Source organism: Lycium barbarum, chromosome 7 (assembly GCF_019175385.1).
Source record: "Lycium barbarum isolate Lr01 chromosome 7, ASM1917538v2, whole genome shotgun sequence".
NCBI lineage: Eukaryota > Viridiplantae > Streptophyta > Magnoliopsida > Solanales > Solanaceae > Lycium > Lycium barbarum.
In genome coordinates, this window is record NC_083343.1 from 80,614,572 (window position 1) to 80,641,142 (window position 26,571).

At 36.7% G+C, this 26,571-nt stretch overlaps 1 long non-coding RNA gene across 1 annotated transcript; it reads left to right on the top strand.

The window, feature by feature from the left end:
* Positions 1–14,221: 14,221 nt before the first annotated feature.
* On the top strand, positions 14,222–19,049 carry LOC132602300 (uncharacterized). Its single transcript, XR_009567719.1, has 2 exons — positions 14,222–14,404; positions 18,288–19,049. It is a non-coding gene; the product is annotated as an uncharacterized LOC132602300 (long non-coding RNA).
* The last annotated feature ends 7,522 nt before the right edge of the window (positions 19,050–26,571 follow it).

The following is a 26,571-nucleotide window of genomic DNA, read 5'->3' on the forward strand; positions in this document are numbered from 1 at the left end:
TACCTTTCCCCATAGGGCGCATAGCAACTGAAGAAGAAGAACCCGCAACTGATCCCGTAGGCTGAGCTGGGCCACCTGCACCACCCCCAAATCGACATTCCCTCATAGTATGGCCCTGACGGCCGCAAGTGAAACAAGCACCAGTCATGAAACGACACTCCCCCGGATGGCGTCTGCCACATCGAGGACACGGGGGTATAGGTGGTCTCATCTGGCCCGAATTCCTGTGCATCTGGAATCCTGAAGTCATGGAGCTTTGACCAGCTCCCGAGTACCCCGTGCTATCAAACCTCCTACCAGTAAATCGTGAAGGTGCACTCCGAGCCGGCTGGGAAGGATATCGACTATACTGCTGTTGGGGCTGTCCGCCCCGAAAGTCACCAGAATGATACCCAGCTGATCTAGCTCTCTTATGTTGACCCCTGTCCTGCTCCCTATCAAATCGACGCCCTCTCTGTCGACCCTCAACTCCCTGTGCATATGCCTGCACTCGAGCGATATTTATACCGGGCTGAGAAGCCATTGCCATGCAGCTATCAATCAAATAATTATCCAACCCCATTACATAACGATGCACCCTATCTGCCATGTCAGCTACCATAGCGGGCGCGTACCTAGCCAGCGAATCAAACTCGATGCTATAGTCTCGAACACTTCTACCATTCTGACTCAGGTGTATAAATCTGTCAACTCTGGAGGCAGAAAATGACCCAGAAAAGCCTCTACGAACTCGTCCCATACTGCTGGTGGAGCATCTTCACCGCTGGACAACTCCCAGGACTCATACCAATTAACTGCCACATCCCGCAACCGATATGAAGCAAACTCGACCGACTCAGTCTCGGAGGATTTTGTCACCCGCAACGTACGCAGCATCTGTTGAATGAACTCCTATGGATCCTCTGTGGGTTTTGACCCATAGAACTCTGGGGGTTACAAGTCAGAAAATCGCGGACCCTCAAACTGTCGTGTCTATCCGCATAATCACCTCCTAACCCACGTCTCCGAGCCTGTCCCGATACCAACCTAGTCAATAACTGTGCTGCTTCATGCCTGCTTCACCAACTACCGCTTTGCCCTTCTGGGCGGCTGTTGCCTTCTTTGGAGGCATCACTGTAAACATAACAATCTGTTAGGGAAAGATTTATCTTGATAATACAGCTCTATCGCACGATCTAGAATGAGAAGAAAAGATGACATCCTAAATGTCCTGTAGCTTCCTGTTTATAAACGTGGTGCACAACACATCGATAAACAAGATTCTACTAGACACAGTCTGTGGACACTCCGAGGATTTGACCGCTCTGATACCACTTTTGTTACGACCCAACCCCGTAGGCCGTGACTCGTGCCCGAATTGGACACTCATATTATACGTTAACTATAGTCATTTACAATTAGCATGTCATGATCTCATTTGTATATAAAAAGATAGGGAGTTATTTTAAATTCGTCAAGTTTTGTATGTCTTAGTCACCTGTCTCCCGAGGAGTTGCACTTTTCAAACAACAACATATATATATATATATATATAATCCTAAGCAAGCCGACAAGGCTTCCACGATATACAAAATACCAAACATACACACATATGCAAGCCGACAAGGCTGCCATTACGAATGGGTACGCCCCAAACTTAAGTCAAAACATAAAACGCATCAACAACTGTAAACAGACCCACACAGATGTCCACAGACCTCTAAGAGTAATGACCGTATTATGTGGCGGGACAGGGCCCCGCCGTACCCAAACAAACACATACGAGCACAACATAAGGAGATTATACCACAAGCTAGCTCCGGAACAAAGGAGCAGTCCAAAATAGCTGAATGATGACCTAAGTTGGCGGATCTCTGAAACGAGCGTCTGTACCTGAGGGCATGAACGCAGCCCCCCGAAGAAAGGGGGTCAGTACGGAATATGTACTGAATATGTAAAGCTTGAAACATAGTAATAGACTTATATTGAGACAAGGTGTATAGGATTCAATGCAACAACCATACTTTCATAAAATTTGCCTTTGAATATATTTCATCTGTATCGTTCTCATATCAATGTCATTATATAGTTTCGTAATCAAAGCTGCATAGTCATTCTGTATATAACATATATAACGTGTCCCGGCCCTTTTTATGAGGGACTCGGTATTTATAATCATGGCATCATAAACATAAACATGTATGTGTCCCGGCCCTTTAATGAGGGACTCGGTAATAATGAATATATATATGCCCTCCTGGCCACCATCTCCACATCATCATATTATCATATCGTCATATCATCATCATATCATTATGTCATCATATCATCATCATACCATCATATATATATATATATATATATATATATATATATATATATATATATATATATATATATAACGTGTCCCGACCCTTTAATGAGGGACTCGGTGAATAATATAGTAAACATGCGCATGAAAACGTATCCTGGCCCGGGACTCAGTGAAGGATATAGCGGTAAGCACGAGCAGAATAATAGGCAACCACATATATGCAATTCATCTTTTTTGAGACTCAATGGATAAGCAACTAACCAGCTCTAAAGTGTCAAAATAATATTCATATTCAGTTCATTTTAAGTCTCATAACAAACTATTCAACAAACATTTCAGATTTCATGTACATGTATCACTTTAACAAGGTATAGCTTTCGAAAGTCAAGTATGTCTCTAGTTGTGCAATTCTTTAAGTATAGGAACTTTCATGCATTATTCATTCGTCAATCATATTGTAGGCACATGACAATAACCTTAATGAAATATAGAATCATAAGTCATACATGAAACTAGAGAATAGAATTTACCCCAAGGTTCATATCGTTTCATTCTTACGTCTAGGACATGCCAAAAGAAAGAAGGAATAGGCTTTACATACCTTTTGCGTTTAGTTGTATTCTAACTTGTACTTGCTGCCCAAAACCACTTATCCTATATCAAGATGTGAAGAACTACAATTAGTCTACAAGGGCATTCAATACGTCTTGTGACATTCACACTTCCTTTCTAACAATTAAACGACGTTTCGTTCGCATTCGAACCAACTAGCGTTACAAGCTACCATTGCTAATCGTTCTTTCATATATTGATCAAAACTTGTTTAAGCATGACTTAGGGAACTTGGGCAGTCCATACACCATCCAAAACAGTTTCATACACACGGCTAATCAACACACATCGCATTTCCATTCTTACTTAGCAAATTTCCAGTTTTAACTTGCAACAACACAACACTTTTAATGACTTTACTTTCATGAATCTTGGAACTGTTTTAGCATCATTTTCATTCTTACAGCAGCCCACAATCATTTCAGTTTTAACTTGAATCATGGCATTTTACATTCGCTAAACGTTTGTAACAAGAATCAACATTCAACACACACAATTTTTTACTTCTAACTTCCAAAAACTGTCCACGGTTTTGGACTGCCTTTACACCTCAATATAATTCATTTCTTTAACACCCCAATTCACATATTCAACATGCATACAATACACCACAATGTCCATAACAACAACAATCGAAATGTGACCCAAAACAGTCCCTAATTATCCCTAAAACAGTCCCTACTACACGGCTACAACACCCTTCCACCATTTCATGATTTTCATCCGTTTATCCAACTACAATGCATTCAATCCATTTCCAATACATGTTCAACAAGATTAAGAATGACTTCATTAGAATCTTCAACACATGATTCATTTTAAATTCGAGCAAACACAGTCCAATATCCAACATGCAACATCACAACCAAACTCCTACAATCTTTGTTCATTTACATATGTTGATACATATTCAATTCACCAACAATACATGCACAATGAAATCAGTCATGAACTCACCTCACACACGGCTCACTCCCTACTTCAACTACAACCACAATCCAACAACAACTTGCATGAACTATACATTCAAATCATCATGCAACACAAGAAACAAAAAACATTCTTACATTTCAATCTTGTGCTTCACTTGGCCGAAACTTCAATCTATTTGGGTGCTTCACTTTCTTGTTTCTCTTCAACAACTAACACACCTTCTTATACACTAGATGAGGAGTAAATTTGATGGAGAAAAACTGGAATTTTTGGGCACAATTTCACCTCACTCTCTCGGCTAGCTCTTAGCCGAGAGCACCTCTCTCTACACTCTTCTTTCTCTAACTTTGGGTGTTGAAATGAATTGCTAAAGTGGAGTGAATCAGAATTTTGTGTCTATATGTCCCCCCTCCTTGACTTGGACATGTGGATCACACTAAATTGAGTCAAGATTCCTTGACCACAACCTTGAAAGGCACGGCCAAACATGGTCCAAAAGTGGACTGATTTTTGGTCTTTCCAATCCCACTTATTAATCCAATTATGGTTAGTTTAATCCCAATTTTCCATTAATAGTTTAATGCCACACGAAAATTGTGGATAAATTGTGACTCGACACGAAACCGGAAGTTAAAATCTCTACTTCATATCTTAAGATAGTCTTGCCTTTAACTTGTCGCGCTTATTTTAAAACGTCCCGACGTATGAAAATACGGGACATAACACCCTTATTCACATTCATACACATAGTCATCATATCATATACATAATCATGTCATATACATAGCATTGACATAGCATACCCGACCACGTAGGATCGGTGTTTCATACATATCCTTATATAACATACCCGACCATGTAGGTTCGGTGTTTCACGTACCCGACCATATATAGGCTGGGTGATCATATATACCTGGCCAACCAAGGCTCAGTGTTGCACGTACCTGGCCCTACCATGGCTCAGTGTTGTCCATACCCAACTGCAGTGGTGTGGGCGCGTTACGTAAACATACATACATATACATCTATACATATACTACCCGGCCATATAAGCTCGGTGTCTCATAGTAGCCATACTAGGGCATACATACATATAGCTCATAAGCATCTTTACTATTATCATTACTATCATCGTCGTCATCGTTATCATCATTGCTATTACCATTATAGTCGTCATCAATATAATCATTACTATTATCCTCATTCGTCACACATGTCTTTATAGGCTTACTCGTCATATGAGGAACTTTGTATAATCGTGGCGTATCAAGAATCGTGAGCTTACTAGCTCGGAAGATCAATCATTTGAAGAATATTATAGTCTTATGGAAGATCTAGATATTTGGTCAAAGAACCATGACTTATAAAAGAAGGGTTAGCCTTACATACCTTTTCCATTCGACTATTTACCTCTCGCACGTTCTTTTTCAACGATTGCGTTTATACCTTCATTAAAGTCATACTAGCGTTAGAATCGACAACTAGCACACATGACTAAAGCTAGAGAAAATCGGACAGCATCTCCTTTATTCATACAACATCCCTCCATATCGTAATTCAGCTCCCAAACGTCAACAATACATTCACAACACCATAACAATGGCCATTAATCATTTACGTTAACCACATTATCTAGATTTCTCAATTCGCTCCCAATTCACCCATATTCATGGTCATATCACCCGACTTCGTCCATTCATATAAAATGCCCATTTTCATGATCTTAACATCATTTATAAAAAATTCATATCACAACACAACAAGAATCATGGTTCAATTCAAACTATCTCTCAAAATATCACTATTCATCATTCATGACCCATTTTTCTATACTCATCTAATGGCCAAGCATTTTAACTCTCAAATACCTTAAACAACATATATATACCATAAATCTTACCTTAGATGTTGTAGGAACGAGCCTTGGTCGAAATACACCACTTGAGCAAAAATCCTAGTTTTCCTTCAATAAGATTTTTCTTGACTTGAATGATCTTAATGGGTTTCCTTACACTTGATTCACTTGATTTGTGTTGTTGATGACTAATAATCCTTGAAATATTGTGGAATAAATGTAGAGAGTTGTTTTAGAGAGAAGGGATAAAATGTGGAAATGAAATAATAAACTTGGTCCCTTATTTAATAACCCAAAATCTGATCTTAAATGAACAGCACAGTGGTCATAACCTTGGTTTATGGTCCGTATTCCAGTTTACGGACCGTCCTTCGTGGTCGTGTTTAATCATATCAAAACCAGAAACTAAGGCTGAGACGAGGTGATTTACGGACACAGTTTACGGGCCGTAAACCACTTTACGGTCCGTATTTAGGGTCGTATTTAACCATTTGCTCATTTGGCAGAAAGTTGAAGTTTTGGAAGCCAAAATACGACATGGCAGTTTACGGGCCGTATACCACTTTACGGTCCATATTTCATTTTACGTGCAACTGGCCAGAATGCAAACCTGCAACTTTTCACATTTCGAAAACTTATAATTAGTCTTTGTGGAGCGTAACCTATCACTTATTGCAATTGCCTTCGGAATCTTACTTAGGGTCGTCAACGTTGTTTCTTACCTATGGAAATATCATATACTCGTACTCCTCACTAGATCATTCACTTGCGTACCAACGGAAGATTTTTCGAGGTGTAACAATAGGGTCTGCAGGCACAACTTATGAGACAAGCTCTATTATCTATATCCTTAAATGGTAAGTGATCTTGTGTTGCTGAATCACGTATTATGTGTGTCCCGGTATATGTCCTATTGAGACATCGGACGTGCTTTCTGGGCTATGTACAGGTTTGGGATTGTTATTCTTACAAGAGAAACTCTGCCGAAATTTTCCTAGAATCTAAAGTAGATAAGATATAAGCTTGTGACATGTCCTAACGAGAAAAGATGTTGTGCAACAAGGTAATGGCCGGACGAGATTAAGTTAGGAGTATCATTAACAACTACACGAGATGAGTTAAATATTATTGAATTGATAGTAACAGTAGTTATAAGAGCGACATTGATACGGTAAAGAGATATTCTTGGTAGTACTAAAACATGACATGGAAGAGAAAGGATAACTCCAATAGAGTGTGATACTGGAGTATTGATTGAACGGGTAAGTGCGAGTAAGATACGATAAGTTTACTAGCAAATAAAGTAACAGTACCCGAAGACAGAGGTACAAATATGAAGGGTTATAATGAATGTGAATACGTTTGTCAAACAATTTATATGGTAAGTGTAATAGAACTGATTAGAAAGAATAATGGGTTGAGTATGCTTACTTCGCAAGATTTATTCTATTTTACGAGCAGGTTTGCGAACGAGGTAAAGAAGTGGCACTCTATAGCGTTGATTATGATCAAGGTATAATGAGAACGTAACAAGAACTATAAATAAAGTATAGCGAGGAAACGACTAAAGATGTGACATGTTCTATACGAATAAGGAGTGAATGCAAGTGTGAAATCAACAAGCGCGCTATGGGGCTTCAGATGAGGAAGCTTATAAGACTTTGTTAGGAGAGAGTCCAGCATAGAGGTTCCTCAATGACAGAAATGATAGCAAGCAAAAAGGGGGAAGTCAACTGGAAAATAAAAAAGAAATTAGAGAAAAGCGATATGGCAAAGTAGTAGTTCGTGATTGTAGAATCGAAACTATGGGTGATATTTTTAGCCGGATGTAAAAGACCAAGACTACAGAAAGATGAATAACGAAAGGATCAACGCAATAAGGATGAGAGGAGATGATCAGAATGAACAGAGTAAGTTTTGGAATCGAAGAATGGATTGTACAAAGGTAGTATATTCTAAAGGGCAAGCGGTATTAAATTGAGAATAGGGTTCCTCATGCGAAGAATAAAGGATTGATTATAAAACGGGAGGAAATAAGATAAATTGAGGAGGGAGGAATGTAAAGGAATAAGAACGGGAATAGGAAGAGAAGGAAATGCGCCGCAAAGTACGCGCACTTAAGAAGTAGTCGTGTTATGATTAAAAGAAGATGCATCTCCTACGAATATCCTATACCAAGTTAGAACGAGTAAAGTATATGAAGTAATGAGTTGAAGAGAAAAAGATGATCAGGAGTTATGAGTTTACCGTACGGCGATAAAGCAGTAGAGTAAAGCTATCATCAACGACAAATACCATACGATTATGATTGGTTTTGAAATCAGTGTTGAGTGCAAAACAAGAGTAAAAGAATATGAGGCATGAGGGGTATTAGTGGCGTATGAGACTTAGGCCCTGGAAAAACAAAGATGCCGTTACGAGTGAACTGTGAGCACCGAAGGAGAGAGCAAGTGACATCACATGGATGGTATGGATAACTAGGTATACTACTATTGTGAGCATCCCTATGTGACAGAAGTTGTTAATTGGAGCGGATTTAGACAGACTCATAACTACTAGATGAGCTAAGTAAAAATACATCCTTGTTCGGATTGCTATATCGGTTGTATTATTTGGTTACAAGACTGCAAGGTGAGTATGTTAAGACTTCACACATGAATTATTGTAGCTATAGATTATGGGAAACGGTATGAATAAGATGTAGTATAGTGAGGGGTATATGAACTCAAGATTTGAAGGCGAGGCAACGAATTTGAGAGTGGTACAAGTAAAACCCTTAAAGGGGGGAAACGAATAAAGAGGATACAAGTTTAGAGATTGAAATGATGGGTCCTAAGATGTGACAGATATAGAATCTAAAACGGAGAGTGAGAGTCGTGCAGAAATGAGTCGAATGACTAGTAAATAAACGAACATAAATTGAACAAGCATCTGAAACTATAATGGAAACCATTCGTGAAAACCTTGAACCACGTGACATGGAGAGCAGAAAACTCAAGGGATATGGTAAAAGATGGCAATGCTATATTAGAATAGAAGAAAAGGCACTAGCGGTAAAGTCGTTATTAATGATATTGCAATTTATAAGTGACAATTAAGAAAGGGACCTAAGGTTTTCTATAGTAGAACATAAGATATGATAATCAAGGGGAAAAATAAAGGAAGGAAAAGAGCATGACGAGGTGAGTTACTACAGATAGACAAAACAATTTAGGTATAAATAATCACCGTGCCTAGCCATGGTTGGGTACGCGAAACACCGAACCTTCGTGGTCGGGTGTGCTATGTAAATGATATGTATATGAATGTGATTATGGATACGATAGGTAAATGGGTACGGTTATGCATACGGATACGGATATGGATACATGTATATGTATAGATGTGTATGTACACGAATCACGTAAAAACCATTATGTAACTTGCAAGTATTTATACGTCGCCAATGAAACCAAGTGGGTACTTAAAAAGAGGAGTAAGAGGTAAAACAAGGATAATGTACTCATGATACTTCGGGTCAGTTGAAGGAAAATATATGGTGAATTGAGTTGAAATGTTGAGTTGGGATTATCGTTAGGGATAAATAGAACAATTACTTTGAATATGACATAAGTACATGCTATACGCTTCCTATGGTAGCCCTGGGGTGTGACAACTTACAAATGCAATAAGATCACTGGATGAAGGGGAAGCTTAGTCCCCGACGCATTAGACCTTATGAGATTGTGTGCAAAATAGGAAAGGTGGCTTATGAACTAGATCTACCTCCTTATTTGGAGTCCGTTCACTCAGTTTTCCATGTCTCGATGCTTCGTAAATATGTTGGAAATCCTACTAGGATCATGCTAGTAAATAATGTTCAAGTGACAGAAAGTTGATTTATGAAGGGATACCCATTGCCATATTAGATAGGCAAGTACGGAGACTTCGAAATAAAGAAGTGGCCTCAGTTAAGGTCGTATGGCAAAATAACAACCGAGAAGAATGACTCGGGAAGCAGAAGAAAATATGAAATCCAAGTGTCCGCACTTGTTTTAGCCCCGGAAGACATTCGAGACGAAACATCAAGATTATGAGGTATGTATGATTTGTTTTTATGCATATGGGTCGCGTGTGGCCAATTTATATTACTAGTGTGTTGTGGCCCTGTGAGGCAATATTATTGTGGGATGTTGTGACAGGATGGTAGTGCCATATTACAGGGGAAACTCTGGCTAAATTTTCATAGAATTCCCGAGTAGTTTAACATTCGAGGACGAATGTTCCCAAGGGGGGAAGAATGTTACACCTCGAAAAAATTTCCGTTCATGCACAGTGAATAGACTGACGAAGAGTAAGACATATGCGATGTTTTGATAAGTAAGAAATAACATTTGATGATTCTAAATGATATTTCAAAGACATGTGAAGTAGGAGACGAAGTTGTTAAGGAAGGCAAGGCATACATCATGTATCGGAAAGGATTTACGAGTAACGAATCAGTGATGATTTAATGATGCTTTGGAGAAGAGTTATAACGTCCCTTAGATTGTTAGTAAAGTGATAAACAAGTGTTATGAAGGTTTCATAGGGATTGGAGATCAAACAAGTCGACGAGAACGAAACCGGCCGTATATTTAGCAAAGACGAGAAACCTTCACTGGACCAAACATACAGCCAGACATACGGCCCGTATAAAAGATACAGACCGTATGTTGGTCCGTATATCCTTGACGGGTCAGATTTTGTGTATTAATAAGGGATCCAAGTTCATTTCATTTCATTTCCCTTTTCACTCCCCTTCTCTCTAGAACTGTCTAGAACATTTAACCTACAAGAAACCAAGAGAAATCTATGATCAACTACATCAAACCCACAAAATCAAGTGTATGAAACCTAATAAAAGTTCATCTACACCAAGAAATCCCAAGGGAAGTGAGCTAGGGTTTTTGTGCAAGAAGAGAATTTCCACTCAAGGCTTATTATCCCATCATCTAAGGTGAGTTTTATGATCATTCCTTATTGTTTAAGGTATTGGAAGGCTAAGACACTTGAATTGTAGAAAGATATATAAAATGGGTCATGAATGTGTGAATAGTGTCATTGTTGAGTAGTAGTTTGGGGTGAATTATGAATATTGGTATGTTGTGATTGTAAGTATGTTGTGATCGACATTTAGAACATGGAATAAGTATTATGTGTGAGAAAATGCAATAATGAACTATGACCATGATTATGGAGAAATTAGAGTGAAATGGTGAAATGTGGGTAATGCAAATGAATGATGATTGTTGTTTGCGATATTGTGAATGTTGTTATGAATGTTTGGGAGTTGATATAGAATATGGGGAAAGTAGTATAAACAAAGGAAATGCTACCCAATTTTATTTAGCCTTAGTAAGCACGTTTAAGTAATCGATTAGCTAATGTTAATGTGAATTCTCTTGAAGGTAGAAACGTGGGCATCGAAGGAGAACGAGCAAGCGATAGATTAGTTAAACAAAAAAGGTATGTGAGGCTAGTCCTTTCTTTCTATGGCATGATTTTTCCTTCATCTCCATAAATCTTCTACATTCCGGAAAACTAAGAGTTTATGTTCATGAATGACTATACGAGATAAGAGATATATTATGAGCCCAATAATGATGATGATGATGAGCTTAAGTCTAAGGATTCTGAAGTTCATGATATGATATTCCAATAAATTTAATGATGTTGTTTATTGTATACATTCACCTTACATACTATTTCCTTCAAGGTGAGGCATAATACTTATAAATGCTCCATAATAGAATCGGGGGTTCACGACCTTATGTCACATCGATAAAGTGTAGCTATCTTTGAATTTCTGTGCATACATTATGACGAGTACATATTGATTAAATTACACCGCGCCTACATGGCACGAGCAGCACCGCTAAGGCGGGGGCTTATGGATATTACATCACGCCTATATGGCACGGGCAGCACCGCTAAGGCAGGCGGCTTATAGATGATTACATCATATCTATATGGCACAGGCATCACCACTAGTGGGCGGCGTGAGATGGTACCCCGGACGCGGTACGCCTGGACGCAGGCTAATGATTATCACACCGTACCTATTTGGACGGGCAGCTTATACATTTTTGCATACATGATATGACGATGATTACAAAGTAAGCCAGCATGCATTATTTCTTTTATAATTGACAGTCAGTTACAGTTGCTCCTTATTTGATGCTTCCTTTATCTCATTGATGTATTATTATTACTTACGCCTCTCATACTCAGTACAATGTTCATACTGACGTCCGTTTTCTTTGGACGTTGTGTTCATGCCCACCGGTAGACAGGGAGGTGATCTTGATCCAGACTCGTAGGAGCTATTAGGTGACTTAAGAGCACTCCATTGTTCTGGAGGTGCCGTGATTATTCTTTTGTGCATATATGTATATTTGGGCACGACGGGGTCCTGTCCCGTCCCTATGTCTTGCTCTCTAGTAGAGGCTCGTAGATACGCAGGTGTGGGTTATATGGTCTCAAGATGTTACTACTATATATATATATATATTATCATTTTGATAGCCGAAAGGCTTATGTATATAAAAGTATTTATGTTCTCAAATGAAAAATGATTTTCTTATTATTTGAGTATGAATTTGATAAAAGAACGCTTAATGAGTATGATGAGTAGTAGAACGAGTGGTGCTCGGTGGTTAGCCCCGGTTACCCGTCATGGCCCCTAGTGGGGTCTTGACACAGGGCCAATCATACAAACTGCCGAGAGGGCCATACGTACAAATTTCCAAGAGGGCCATTCATTCAAACAAGCCCAAAAGGGGCATTCCTACAAACAGTCGAGAGGGCCATTCATCTAAAATTCCATGAAGAATACCTGCGTATTGTCAAGTCTAGGAGAAAGTCAAACAGCTGCTAGAAAGAAGCCGGCTTACTGAACCATATCCATACAAATTGCAGAGCAAACGTGGAGTTTTTCCTTACGCATCCAGTCAAGATTGGGTGCCCATGAGAGTCAAACTCTAAGGCCAGGATTTGGAAGCCATCTGATATCAGACTCGGCCATATTTTTTCTTGTTTTCATTTTCTTATCTAGAAAACCGCGACCGGTCGGACACACACCGGGATATCTGAAGTTATTCCCGCATAAGGGACATACTCTTCTCTAGCGAGTCGAGCTACATATAACCTGATTCCCAGAGACCAAGGATATGTAGGCAAACTCAAGACCAGAGAGTCGGTTACATTCTAACAGTCGTCCGGAAGAACCCAGTCGCAACACTGAGGGTCTCAGGATTGTCCTTCCAAATCACTTGAAAGTCCTTAGTTGAGTCGAACTACAAGTGGCCAGAATTCTCATATAACCTAAGATATGTAGGAAACCCAAAAACCAGGGTTCGACCATGTATGTGAAAATTGCATAGAGATAAAGGGTGAAATGAGTCGGGTCAGTCAAATATCATTGATCAGAGCCATCCCTAAACACCGAAGAGGCAGTTGTTGATACCTAATTTTTGACCTCCCATAATTATTTTTAATCACTCAGGGTCCTTAGAAAATAAATAAAATGAGCTATGCACATTAAAGAGTAAATAATTTTTATATATTATTCAGATCAATATTTTACTCCTTTAGATTGATTAAAAGGTTTTTCCATGACATCACGAATTTATTTAAGAGTTAATTGGTACTTTTATGAGATACTTGTTTGATTTAATCAAAAGAAAAAAAGGGCATTTTGTTTAAAAAATAATCATTTATTTAATTGTTTAAAGTGTCCAAAATCAAAATTAGTAAATACTTTATTCCCTTTAATTCAAGGAGTTTGAGTAATTTAAATAATTAACCATGTCACCCCTTAATCTTTAATTTTGTATAATTGCATAATTTGTGAAAATTATGTATAATTGTCTATAAATGTTTTAATTAGGCTAATTAATCAACTAGGCGGTCATTATTGCAAATTGATTTTTAATTTTTTAATTATTATTGTTATGGCCACAATTAAATTAACCAATTCATGTTTTAAGGAAATTAGGACCTTTTTTTTTTTTTTGCAAAACCAGCCTCTTAATGGCTTTATTTGAAATAACCAGATTCAATGGTTCAAATTTGTTAAGGTCATTAATGCAATTTAATTTCAAAATTTTCTAATTAGGCCAAATATGGCCATAATTGAAATAATCATTTGGATTAGAATCAATTAGGGCCATATTCACAAAATTAAGCCATTTAACACAGTTGACCCTTTTTAAATTGTTTAACTAGGATAATTACTTCCTAATTTGCTTATAATTAAAAAATTTTGACCAATAATCAATAATTTTTTTTTTTTGAATAACCTACTTTATTCTATGCGTGTATATACGCCCGGTATATGTAAGTATACACACGTGATATACATAAGGGAAAAAGGCCATATCCATCCTATTTAAAATCGGACCAGACCCAGTCCACCTAATGGACCAGACCTAGCCCAAATCGCGTGATTAAGGAAGGGAGTAATACACACTCATTTCATTTTCATTTTTTTAACAAACACAGCCTTACTCCTTCTCTCTCCTCCTTTCCCCTTTTCTCTAAAACCCTAAGGCGCCCTTTTGTTTTTCCCTCTCTCATGCTAGATATGGCAAAAATTCAGACTCCTCAGACTTTTGATAGTCTTTGCATGATCAAAAGTGTGAAACCATTAATGTTCAACATGATTTCACTCAAAACATGTTCCAAACATGGTAATAGATCCTCCTTTTGCTCTTTTCTTCATATTTCGAGTCAAACCTGCGATTTTATGTTGCTTTAAGGTTTTATTGTTTTATTGTTTTTGCGATTTCCTATTGGCCCTTAAATATTGGCTCAGATCGACCCAAGATGGGTTAGAACTTACCTTATACGTTGGTTACCTTTAGATCTAGATCGTTAATTCCATATGTTGAATGTTTGGTCCTGAAAATAAGGTTTGTACCACATCGGTAATTTTAATCTTTGGATAAATTTTGGGGTTCTATAAATGGAACCCCACCCTCACTGAAAAAGAGAGGAGAGAAACAAAGTTTGCACAAATTCAAGAAGCTAGAAAATTCAATATTTAAAAGCTTCTCAGTAAAATTTTAAGACTTTGACTTTAAGAGCTGGAGTTTATTATTTTCTTGCTTGTTCTCTATTTCGTGTGGCTAAGTTTCGAGACCGGAAGGATAAGGATCCAAGATCCCTTCTTTTCTTGGATGCGCATATAAAAGGTAATTCCTAATTCATTTTGTTTCCTTTACTTAGATTTTGCCTAGATTAAGGGTGTTGTATTAGTTAATCTGCTTGGGTTTTAATGTTGGCTAACGGTGGTTCATGTTATTAAGAGTTGTCCCCTCCAGTTGTGTGTTCAGTTTATTTTTCACTCTAGAAAAATGGTGTAGCCAGTTTGAATACCATGTTGAAACCTACCTAATATAGGCTGATTGGTCTTCATAGTGGTTTGTTTACTTATGTGACTTCAATGCTTCTATTTTAGTTATAAAATAGTGTGGTTAATGTATCTTGAACATATTTTTATTTTTCCATGTTGAATGACCTCACTCACACAGAATAAGATAAAGTACGGACTAGTTAATAGCTTTTTCTCAACTAATATACAAATTGGAAATGGAATCTTGTTCAGCTTGGGTTTTGGGTTGGCAAACTAGTAATTGAAACATTTGTGATCATGGTTTCACCTAGTCTAACCCAGAATGTGTGCCACACTACTTATGTTTTTTTTTTAGCAAATCCAAAAACTAATGTGATTAAAGACCTGAATATGAATCTTTTATTTTTGGTTTGATTAAGTGCTTTAATCTCTTGTTTGAACTTGTGTGACTTAAACATATGGTGCTTACAAACTCTATCCTAGTGTAACTCATATCACAAGTCTTGCATCTTTAAACTATTCTATCTCTAAGTACTAAGAGGTTTGGTGAAACCAGAAAAGAAAATGGGTAAACCATTAAGACCAGGTCTTACTTGAAGTTGATTAAGATAAATTTGATTAGTTTTGTCGGCTAGCAAGGTGGTTGTTAGTCCTTAACCTGATTAGAGACTGTTTTGGGGAATGAAAGATTTGAAAAATGGGAGAAAATAGTTGTCTAGAATTTGAAAACATGTTATGTTACCTTTGATCTTTTTTTTCCAGCCCCCATTATGTGTCCTATCTAATTGGTGAAGCAACTTGTGTTATGAAAGTAAGCTTGTTTGCTATAAACTCTTGCATCTACATTGATATTTCTTCATGAACTAACCTTAGTTTAATAGGTGACCTTAAGTGTCCAATTTAACAAATTTAAAGTAGTAGGAGAATGGTGAAATGAAGTAGGTTTGGTCATGTTTTGTGAAGTCCTGAATAGCTTAGGGATTGAGGTTTGCCTTTAAAACATGAGACCCATTTTTTCTTTGTACATGGATGAGGAACATGGTCTGATAATAACTGTTGATCACACTGATTGATTAGGCCTAAAAAGGAAGATAAACATATAGGATACTGTAAGTCCTGTTATAGTAAAAAAAAAAAGGGTAAAAAAGGACTGTAGTTGAAACTTTGGGGAAATTGGTTGGATAATATAAGCTGTTCAACCCCCCTTTAGAATTTACTCAAGGATAAGAGAAGAGGACCATGAGTGTAGATATGTAAGTTAAAACCACTTGACAAACGGGGATGTCTTTTTAAAGACATCTTAGGAGAATATTGAGAAAGGGTCACGTATCACTTGATCCACAGTACCTTTCTTCCAAAATAAAAGATTGGCATGGCATATCCCACAAGTCTATGGGGTACAACTTGCTATATTTGCACACTTGGTGGCCTCTTTTCCATTTTGTTGAGTTAGATGGGTCCTAAAGAATGAACTTCCTTTGTACTAATGGTTGTTCACTTAGATCATTAAACCTGGTCTTAATGTTTCATGTTTAGATTCAAATGAACTTGTTGATCTAGTCAATTATGCTTTAGGAATTAGTTGACTGGACTAGATGGTACACAATAGTTTGAGGATTGCAGGCATTACTTAAAATTGGAGAGAGGAAAAGACTTCAAGTAGGTATATGATTACTGATTGCTGAAAAATAAGTCAAAAATGTTTTATTTGGACAATATAATAAGGTGTGAGGACCCTCTAATATCTAGTTAGACTTGGTTTAGAGTTAAAACCTACATGGAGTTCTGTGTGCATTGGTTTTGGTTTCATCTGTGTTTGAAAAAATGGTTTTTTTTTTCTTTTAAAAAACACTAGAATATTAAACAGGTAAAAGAGGAGTAGCTTTTATTAATTTAGGTTGGCAGCATAATGACATGGGAATACACTTAACTCTTTATTTATTGTACTCCAGATAATGTATCATGTCTTTAAACTTTGAGATGTACCCATGAGCTTGCTAGTCCAAACCCAGTTAGAGGATAATAAATGAACTTGGCCCTGTTTGAATAAGTGTACTGCCCCTTAGTGCAACATTAAACAGCAGCCAAAGGTATAATAACAAACAAGTGAACTTTGAAATGATCCCTGGTGAGTTATGAATACTATTTAGCTAAACAAAAATAAGAAAGTTAAGAGCAGGCCACTAATTATGAATATGTTTAAATCATGTGCATCTTCTTATGGGATTAACCTGTTTCTTTCTACATTGGAATAGGGTTAGGGGAGAAGGTCTAAAAGGGATTTTAAAACTCTTAACTTTAAAAATATTGAATCTTCTGTTTATCCTTGGGACTCTTGGTGTTTCTATTTGCTTAAAGTCTGTGCAAAAATGCAGTTGCAAAACTACATACTTAACATAGAATCATTGGGACTTAAAATCTCTTGGTATTGCTTACAGCTGACCTTGCCAGAATTCTAGTTGTTTTGTCTTAACCTTTATCTGAATGATCTTGAGGGAAATGCAGCATCCCACTTATGCTTATTAAAGCTAGCGAAGCCATGACCCTTACTATATTTCCTTAGCATAATCAGATATGCCTGTGCTATGTTTCTGTTGATGTTATAGTAATTAGAGTTTAGTTGCTTGCCTTGTATGATGCATATTGGTAAATGATTGTTTCAATAAGAGGACTTTGATTCACCTGCTTGAGTTTGTCCATATCATGTATATTAGGATTACAAACTTTGTTCTCCTGTTTGTTTCTAGCATCATGTGTGAGAACCATCCAGACTTAAAATATGACCCAAAAAGGTTGTATGGACACTTGTTTTGGTTGTGCATAGGACACCTATCCGTGTTGAAGGCTTCATATGAATAACTCTATATGCCTTCTGTGAATGGCAAATCTGTTGCTCATCTCTGTTGTATTGTACCAGTACTGAGGCTTGTTTACCCTATGCCTATGTGCCTTTACTTGCTTTACCATACCTACTTGATTCAATACTGCTTGGGACTATGTCACTTCTACATGACTGTTTATGTTGTGATTGTTTGATTCAGTCTAGTTTCGGCCACATTATGTCCATGTATGTTACTTCCTCCTTTGTCTAAGTCATATTTAGTTACCGTGGCCTTGATTTATTAGAATAGTATGTCTGCTGAGACTATCCATCTCTTCTTTTCATATTCCTCACTTGTTCCTACTAATTATTGTTATTCTAAAACTGTGTATATTAGACCTGTCCTATTTATTCCAAGCCTATATGTGGATATGTAAATCTATGTCCTCCGTGGCTGTGTTGGTTGGGAGAGGCAGTTTAAAGAGCGGTGGGCTTGGTCGGAACCTTTCCCTGGGGACCAGGCATGCCGGAGGTTCATAAAACCCCTTGGAACTTGTGCGGCATCAGGAACAAGGATGGTGATGGCTTTTCCTCCCCACCACCCAAGTCTTTTCAGATGAGTTTAAAGACATGGAAGTGCATATGCATACTACATGTACTTGTGAATAAATAGGATACTATGTTTGTATGTGTGTACCTTTATGCATATGATAGAACTTGTAAGTGAATAGGATACTGTGTATGTATGTGTGTATAGCTATACATATGATAAGATCAGTAAAATATAAACTAACCGGGGTCTTTATTTCTTTCCTTCTCCACTGCATGGCCATTCGGGCTGAGGTCCAGCCACCCTATTGGGTCAAAGGCCCCTTAAATTTCCTTCAAAATTGTTGAGTATATGAAGAAAAGAAAAAGGGAAGCTCTAATATAAATATTGAAGGCCCAGTCATGGGTGAAAATGACACGAAGGCCCAACAATGGGTGAAAATGGTTACTAGGGGTTTGGTACACCCCTAGTCTATCCTTCTTATATTATTTATGCCATTCCTATTTTCTTAAAACATTTTTCTGTATTGTATTCATACTTGTAAAAACCCACAATATTATTGGAATCGTTTGTGTTTCGAATTAGGCCTCTTAGGCAAATGGTGTATAAGTTGTTTAGTTGACTCTAGATCCTTAAAACAATTCCTTTTTGAAAACTTGGAAAACACGTACTGATTTTTTAACTTAAATGGGAACAAACCACGTCTTTTTTTTTTTAATAAATTAAATATTAACTAGATTAAGTGGTTTTGATGTCAAAATGACATGATATATCATTCAAAACTAAAGAGGAAAAGTAAATTAGACAAATTCCTTTTCAAAGATAGACACGTTTTCTAGATTTTGTGTTAACAAAAATGTAAAAGGTATTTTTGGCCAGAGTCCACATAAGTTTTAAAGAAAAATGGATGGTCAAAGTATCTAGGGCCAGAGGCCATATAGCCTTTCTTTTAAAAATCAAATGGTTAAATTGTTTTGGGCCAGAGCCCACTTGAACCTTTTTATATAAATTAACGGTTAAGGAATTTTGGGCCAAGGCCCACATTTTTATAAAATAAATGGATGAATTATTTGGGCCAGAACCCATGTGATGTAGACCTTTAATAGAACAAATGAAGCTCAAAGCTAGATTTTCTTAAATAAATCTGGGCGTTACCCAGAAAAACGGCACGCTCCTTTCACAAATAAAAATTGTTTTTTGCTATAAAACTTAATTCATTTTCAAAGAAACAAGTTCAATATGTCTAAATTTATGAAAACACCTTTTATAAACTAAATGGTCAAAATTTTATATATCCATAATTATAAAGTTGTAGATAAAGACGTTCTAAAAACGTATTAAAGTAATTAACCAGGTCCATGTATGAGTCAAGCATGAACAAAGCCCATTTATCCCAGACTGTAAAAATAAATAAGCTTTCTATCTTTATAGAAAACACTACTATCCTTATATATGAAAGGAACTAATTTTATCTGAATATTATAAATCCAAACCTAAATACCCTGTATGTAAAGGGAATACATTCAATTCTTTTCAAAAATGATATGCAAAATAACAAACTTTTTTTTCGGGAAGTAAACACCAAATAAACAGTTCATGCAAATACTCACACATTGGAATTCCAAGGTCAACCGTATAGTACGGATCCTTAATACTAGGGTGCCTAACACCTTCCCTAGGGGATCACCAGAACTTTTTCCTAAAACTTTGGATTAAGAAAGATTTTTCACAGCGTATGAATAAACCCTTCACAACTAGTTGTCCTAATTTCCTAAAAATTAGGTGGCGACTTTTTAAAACAAAGTCCGAAAGAGCACCAACGATTTCGAAGTAGCTTTTCCGAGCACTAACCCCGCCCGCAAAAATGTGAACCATCACATATACAACCACAAAGAAATGTATGAGTCTATATCTTTTAAAATACAAAAGAAAATCAAATTCACCATAATTTCTACCAAAAGAAAGTTACACATAACTAAAGATATATGGACTCCATAGTACCCTCCGCTATAATAAAGCAGCAGTCCTGTAGATCAAGTTTATATATTTTACTATTTCTCAAAGTGGGTGTTGACACCTAATTTTTGACCTCCCGTAATTTATTTTAATCACTCAGAGTCCTTGCATATCAAACATAGTGAAATATGTATTTTTAGAAGCCAGAATGATTTTATAAAATTGTTCACACAATATTTTACCATTCGTAATTGGCAAGATAATTTCTATAAATATTATAAATCATTTATAAATTAATTTACACATTTCATAAATTTACCACAATCATTTACTTAATTGTCCAAATTGCTAAAATGTCAATTTACAAGTATTTTACTCTGTTTAATGCAAGGAATCTAGTTAATTAAATAAATTAATCATTTTACCCCTCAATTCTCATTTAATCAATTTATTAGAAATTTACCATAAGTAATTGAGTATTTAATTGTGAGAAATTCTGAAAATTGCCCATTGAATGGCTACAATTGAAATGATCAATTAATAGTCCAAATTATGACCCAATTGAAAGTCAATTCTATGAATTGAGGTCATTATTGCTAAACTAGCCTTTTTATTTTTTATCTAGTTTAATTGTGACCTTATATGAAAGGGCCAAAATCATTGGTCTGATTAATTAAGGTCAATTTTGCAAATGTTACCCTAAGATGGCTAATTGGACCAAATATGTCACGACCCAACCCCGTAGGCCGTGACTAGTGCCCGAGTTGGACACTCATATCCCCTGTTAACTCTAATCTTTTATAACCAGCATATTATGAACTTATTTGTATAAAAAGGCAGGACGTTATTTTAAAGCTGTCACAATTCCGTATGTCGTAGGCACCTGTTTCCTGAGGAGTTACGATCTTCAACAACAACATATATATAGCTACGCAAGCCAAAAAGGCTGCCACTACGAATGGGTACGCCCCAAACATAAGTCGTATTCATACAACGCAACAACAACTATATACAGACCCACACAAATGTCCACAGACCTCTAAGAGGAATGACAGTGTCATATGACGGGACAGGGCCCCGCCGTACCCCGAATAAACACATACATATATAACAAAAGGGAGTTATACCACAAGCTAGGCTCCAGAACAAAGGAGCACTCCAAAGTAGCTGAATAGATATCCTAGGCTGGTGGATCTCCGAAACGAGCGTCTGTACCTGCGGGCATGAACGCAGCCCCCCGAAGAAAGGGGGTCAGTACAAAATATGTACTGAGCATGTAAAGCATGAAATATAGTAATAGACTCATACTGAGACAAGGTGTGTAGAACCCAATGCAACAAACAGAAATTCATAAAACTTACCTTTGAACATAATTCATCTGTATCGTTCTCATATCAATATAGAGTTTTGTAATCAAAGCTGAATAATCATTCTGTATATAACATACATAACGTGTCCCGGCCCTCTAGTGAGGGGCTCGGTAATTAAAATCATGGCATTATAAACATGTACATATACGTGTCCCGGCCCTTTAGTGAGGGACTCGGTGAATAATGAACATATGCCCTCCTGGCCGCCATCCCCATATCATCATGTCATCATATCATCATATCATCATATATATATAACGTGTCCCGGCCCTCTAGTGAGGGACTCGGTGAATAATGTAATAAATATGCGCACGAAAACGTGTCCTGGCCCGGGACTCAGTGAAGGATGTAACGGTAAGCACGAGCAGAGTAATAAGCAACCACATACATACAAATCATCTTTTGAGACTCAATAGATAAGTAAAATAATCAGCTCTCAAGTATCAGGATAATGATCATATTAAGTTCTTTCTAAATTCACTACAACTATAACAAGGAACGTTTCAGATTTCATGTACATGTATCAATTCAACATGGTGTAGCTTTTGAAAGCCAAGTATGCCTCTAATTATGCAATTCTTTAAGAGTAGGAACTTCTATACATCATTTATTAGTCAATCATATAGTTGGCTCGTGACAATAACATTAAGGAATGAATAGAATCATAAGTTATGCTTGGAACTAGAGAGTAGAATTTACCCCAAGGTTCATATCATTTCTTACTTACGTCTAGGACATGCCAAGAAAAAGAAGGAATAGGCGTTACATACCTTTAGCGTTTAGTCGTATTATAACTTGTACTTGTTGCCCAATGGTACTTATCCTATATCAAGATATCTAGATCTACGATTAGTCTATGAGGGAATTCAATATGTATTTTAACGTTTACAATGCCTTTCTAACATTTAGACGACGTTTTGTTCGTATTCAAACCAACTAGTACTACAAACTAATATTGCTAATCATACTTTCAAGTATCAATCCGAACTTGGTTAAACATGACTTAATGGAACTTTGGACAGTCCGTACATCATTCAAAACAGTCCCCTATTCACGGCCAAACAGCACGCACAACATTACCATTTTCAATTCGCAGTTTTCCAACTTCAACTACAACGACAACAACACGTTTACAACATTACTTATACGATTATTGGAACTGTTTGAGCATCATATTTATTCTTACAACAGCCCACAAACCATTTCAATTTCAACTTGAATCATTAAGCTTCACTTTCATCATAAAATTCATGACAACAACCATCAAAATACCAAGTAAAATCAGTTCACTATCTTCCACACAAAACAGTCCACTACACGGCCACAATTCCACAAATAACAAGTTCATATCAACACAACTTCACCTTTAACCTTCCAATTCTTTTCATTCTTTTTACCATGCAATCTATGATAGCAACAACCATAATTATTAAATAAAATCAGTCCATTATTCCACACCAAACAGTCCCCCTACGGGTTCCACAATGTCTCAACATCAACACACAATTTCACACATGTAATTCACATTTACACATGCAAAACATACCCAAATCACCCCCAAAACAGCCCCTACGGCTATAACAATATTTCAACACCAACATTCATAATTTCATACATGCAATGTACATTTACATATTCACAACACATCCAAATTCGTCCTAAAACAGTCCCTACGGCTCAACAACATTCCAACACCAACATTCGAAATCTCATGCATGCAATTCATGTTCACCAAGTTACAACCATACTTCATCATCAACACCTATAATTCCATGGCTACTATCACGCTCAAACATCAACACACCTAATTGCATGGATTCAATTTACATTTGCACATTTACAACACGTCCAAATCCTTACTAAAAGTGTGTAAAAAGATGATCAATTCTTACCTTAACAATCTAACTTCTCAACTTGGCTAGAATTTGATGACTTGAACTAATACTTGTTCTTGTTATCTAATGACCACTTTCACGTTGCTATTCACCTTTCTAAGGGTTGAAACAGTTGTAGATTATTTTTTTTGAATCAACTTGGAGAACTCAAATCTGGCCGTGAGCTTATAGGAGCATGAATGGCATGTTTATGGTTTCTTCTTCACTTGAAACATAATGGTGAAGGTGTAGAACACTTTAGGGGTTTAATGGCAAGAAAGAACATAGAAGGCTGGCCGTTTTTTGTGGTGGAGCTGCCATGGTCGTGGCTCTCTTTCTCTATTTGGTGAAGATGAGAGCTTCTCTCTCTTGTTCAATTTGTGGAATTGGGAAAATGAGTTGTGGCATGCAACCTTGGTCAACAAAGTAGGACATTTTGCTGTCCAAGATGGTCTTGAACGTTTCCCCCACTAAAGCATGGGCAAAAATCAGATTTTGCCATGTGGTAGTGGGGCCCACACGGCCACTAGTGATAAATTTGTGGATATTTAAGTCTTAATCCCCACTCAGCCCAACTTACATCGTCCATATCTCCTTATCCCGATATCATTTTGACGAGCGGTTTGTTGCGTTGCAAACTAGACTCGATGAACTTAATTTTAGGCTTTTGAAAAACCTTAAAACTCCTCATATACAAAGAGATATGCCTCCAACAATATGGGCTAAAAATCTGGTCCGAGATTTTATTGAAGTTGTTCTGATTCATTTCGTTTAACTTCTAATCCTCTTCCAACCTCATGTAACCTCCTATACATACATATACACACACATATACATACTCATAACGCGATTTCAAATCCTTTAGGTTACCATGTCACCTCGGGATACTTAAGGCAACCATATATATATAACGATATTCTTACTAACTCGATTAACTTTCCTTGAACTTTCTTAACTCATTATTTCTTGTCTTAATTAAAATATCACGGAATCTGACGGTGTGTAACAAAATAAGGCCATAATTGAAATAGCCCGGTCTTGAAATTAGGCCAATTAAGGCCATTGTTTCCAAGGTTAGTCTTTAGTTGCTTAATTAACCTATTTTAATCGTGACTAAGAGTCTAAATTAATTAGTATTTTCTTAATTATGATTATTAATTAAAAAAAAAGTGTCAAAATCCGGCGTATATACACGGATATACATTCATATCACGTGTATTCATATATACATATATAATATATATATATATATATATATATATATATATATATATATATATATATATATATGTGTGTGTGTGTGTGTGTGTGTGTGTGTATCGGTTAGGCCCCTCTTATGTTTTAAAGATTGGACAGAGGTCTAGCCCAAAAAAGCATGACCAGGCCCAATGCGATAATAAGAAGGGCAAAGGCCCCTTTCCTTTTTCATTTCTTCCAAACCAAACACACCCCGCGTCTTTCCCTTCCACTTACCCCGAACCCTAGTGTCGCCATGGGGCGAACTACCTCTCTTTTACGTCATCCATGCCTGAAAATCGCAAATTCGCAGATGGGACAGCTTTGTACAGGCTTTGCAAGGCTGAGAAGTGTAAAACATTTAATGTTTCACTCCAAACTCGCATTAATCTCACCAAACGCAACCTTACCACAGTAAGGTCAACTCTCTTCTTTGTTTTATGCAAATCAAATGGTCAACACTGTGTTTTCTTTAATTGCTCTTATTTGTTTTCTATTTTGAACACCGTACTATGATTGGTTCTTGAAGAACTTTGTGGATCGGGTTTTGTTGATGAAAATCTGACCTTTGATGTTTATTTTTGATTTAATCTTGACCCTACAACATGGATATGTGAGGAGGAAATCCCATTTTTGAGATTTATCCCACATCGAAAACTAGGGATTAGGATTTTTTTTGGGGGTTCTATATAAATGACCCTAAGTTGATAGACTTAGAGAGAGGCGAACATTAAGAGATTCACCTAAAAAACTCGAAATACTTAAGTTTTGGCACACTTTTCTTTGAAACTTTAATTTTTCGAGTTCAGTTCAAATTTTAAACGTTTTTCTTTATTCTTGTTGGTGTGGTTTGAGAATTTGGGGTTGAGGAAGCAAATCTTCAAAGTTCAAACCTCGAACAAAGACTGCACACAAAGGAGGTAATTCCCCTTTTTCTTTAATTTTTCTGTATTTTCTGTTCTTTAGTTGTTTTGTGTTAGTTAGTTTATTGCTTTTTAATGATTTGTATCTTGTTTGTTTAAATTTCGTGGTTTAATATGTCTATATGTGTTAGACTAGTCTAGTTTGTTTAGGTATGTGAGTTACATTTTTTAGATTGGTTTTAGTTAAGGTAAATAGGGTTTTGTGAGTTAATTTAGCTGGTTATTAAGCATGATAATCAAATATGTTTAGATCAGTTTGGTTTAGTTAAATATAGTTAAAATATGCTATTTATGTTAATCTTAGTTTTAATGGTATGATTAGCCCTAATCAAATAGGCCTCATGTACTAGCTTGATTCAGCCTGCTTACATTAAAGGTATGATCCTTATGTGTTAATTCTGATACAGCAAAATAATGTTTATGCATTACTTTAATAAAAATTTTGATTAGTTAATCAGGTTATGTGCTATTATAGCTTATCTTGACTTAGTTAAGCATAAATCTTGTCAGATATTATTGGCTTAAACCTGTTTGTAAGATTAAGTGTTAACTTGGTTCCTGTGTATCATCTGCCTAAGTATGTTTAGTTCTATAGCCTAATGTCTTATGTTTGGTAGGTAACACTGTAAAAATATTAAGTATGTGAAATCTTATTTGAGCCATATTGTTGATCCTGTAAGTTAAACCATGTCCAAATCTGTTACCCTTACCTTGTGACAGCCTCTATTTGATCCGATCCTTTGAAATATCATGCTTGGTTCTTGTTTAAGCT